Source organism: Triturus cristatus, chromosome 2_1 (genome assembly GCF_964204655.1).
Source record: "Triturus cristatus chromosome 2_1, aTriCri1.1, whole genome shotgun sequence".
In the NCBI taxonomy this organism is placed as follows: domain Eukaryota; kingdom Metazoa; phylum Chordata; class Amphibia; order Caudata; family Salamandridae; genus Triturus; species Triturus cristatus.
Genome location: NC_140581.1, coordinates 195,140,840 through 195,143,026, shown reverse-complemented (window position 1 = coordinate 195,143,026; position 2,187 = coordinate 195,140,840). Strand labels below are relative to the sequence as shown.

Sequence of the window (2,187 nt, the reverse complement as noted above, 5' to 3'; positions counted from 1 at the left end):
CCCTTTTTTGACTGCACCTCGAGCAGGAAAGGCAAGTTCGTTATTCTTATTCTTTCACGGTTCTTAAAAAATAGGCAATTTTGGAAAGTGTTTGACTGCATTCAACTTACAGATTTTCTTTTAATAACTTCGATCTCTAACCGAACTCATATTACTCCTCTGCACACGTATAATGAAGCATTATTATGCAACAACACTACATCAAAAGATGGTGTTTCAGATCACAAACAGTATCATCACTTAATGCTGTAGACACGTGATCGGCCCCGAGAACCTTTCAAAGATGGCCACGGACCATTCATGGTTCTCAAAAATAGGAAGTTTGGCTAGTATTTGACCCCATCCGCCTTTAAAGATTCCCCTTTTTATTGTTCTCGATATTAATATGAATTTCGAGATTTATTTGAATTTTCGTTGCCCTTTGTATATATACCACGAGGCACCGCTATACATCATCACCACATTACAAGATGGCGCTTCAGATCTCAAGCACTAATGCCATAGACACGTGATCGGCCCCGATAGCCTTTTAAAGATGGCCGCGGACCACAACGCGAATATATCGCGGTGAGGAACACTAGCGCCGGGAATTTTTCCGAGACTGCAATCCTAGAGCCTGAAAGTAAGTAACTAAAACAGCAGGCGGCCCCTTAAACTGTACTATCGATTCCCGGGGTCTCTGCCTTTTGGATTTTCAAAACGGGGAGAACCCGCTTTTCCATGAGACCGCTCGCTCGTATTAATACCAACTGCAAGCATTAGAACCTCCAATGCTTCTAAATTGTATGCATGTAGACTCGAGATGAGTAGGATTCGTTCCACTCTATGTTAGAGACTTTTATTAATAGATTTTACGAGCACTAAGAGTGTAATTAATTAGACTTCCACTCTCTATTGTTGCAAGCATCAATGCAAATACGCATTACTAAAATCTAATTGCTTACAGGCATTCGTACTCATTTTTTCCCTTTCTTCTTTTTCTTCCCCTTCTTTTTCGCCATCTTCATGCTCTCCTCCTCTTTCTTCTTTCCTCGCCCATTCTGTTTCTTTTCTCTTTCTTTCTCCTGCTCATTTCCTTTTTGTGCAGAGGCTGGATCGTTTGTATTATACAGTGACCTTGAACTATGATACATGAAGCGTTTGCATTTTGCTGTGTCCTGAATATTAAGGTATAAACCTGACCTTACCTACTTATCTAACTCGCCTGCCTGTGGTAGGACTATACTACCTCACTAATATTACTGAGACAACTAACTTCCTCCTATATCCTGCTGACCTATACTAACAAAACATTGTTTTAACAATACATCTTCCTTTTGTCATTTTGGTTTCCGTTTTCTACCCTACTCTGATAAAGTCACAGATCGTGAATATAACTCTTCTCACTGAGTACTGCCAAGATCACTTTATTTGTGAAAATAACATTTGCCTATTAAGGATAACAAATGGGACACATTACTTTCTTGTTTTAACCCCCACTTGACGTGATTCCTGAGCACCTTTTCATCGTGTTGGGTCTATATATACCACGGAGTGACTTTTTTCAAAACTTTTTTCAAGATATCACCGGGTGATATTAGATTCCTTTTAAAGATCCTATTCTTTCTAAGACTTTATATATATTTTTTTACTTAAATTTTTTAATTTTATTTACAAACCAACTCTCCTTACAAATATCCCTCCCCCTTTTCCTTTCAGCCTTGAGAAAGCCCTGGTCAGAAACCGTGCCACAAGGGCGAAACACGTGTTGGCTGCTCACCTCCGCTTTAAAATTGGCTTGTTCACTTTACCCTGGCTGCTCACCCCCGCTTTAAAATTGGCTTGTTTACTTTACCCCGATGAATATAATTGTTTAAATAATTGGATCAACTGAAATACAAGCCTCTCACTTGAACAAATAAATAATACTTTGGATTTACCAACTTATTCGACGTTTCTTTTCAAAGAAGGAGTGAAACTGACTCACTACTGCATGCATAAGAATCCTTACTATTAGGCATAGTAGACATGGTATATATTAGATATTAATTCAATTTTTCACAAGGAGTCGACTGATTGAATTGAGCTGGTGTTGACCTTCAATCTGAAATTTAAATAGAAGCTTAAATCAAAAGTATTAAATCCTAAAGTAAACTAGTTTGGCTTAAATCCAAAGGCCATCTGCATATGTAAGGTCTGCTTACACAT

General features: G+C 38.4%; 1 long non-coding RNA gene across 1 annotated transcript; it reads left to right on the top strand.

Annotated features, from left to right (window-relative positions):
- The first annotated feature begins 538 nt into the window (after window positions 1-538).
- On the top strand, window positions 539-1,833 carry LOC146863960 (uncharacterized). Its single transcript, XR_014976592.1, has 3 exons — window positions 539-622; window positions 1,088-1,169; window positions 1,699-1,833. It is a non-coding gene; the product is annotated as an uncharacterized LOC146863960 (long non-coding RNA).
- Window positions 1,834-2,187: the final 354 nt, after the last annotated feature.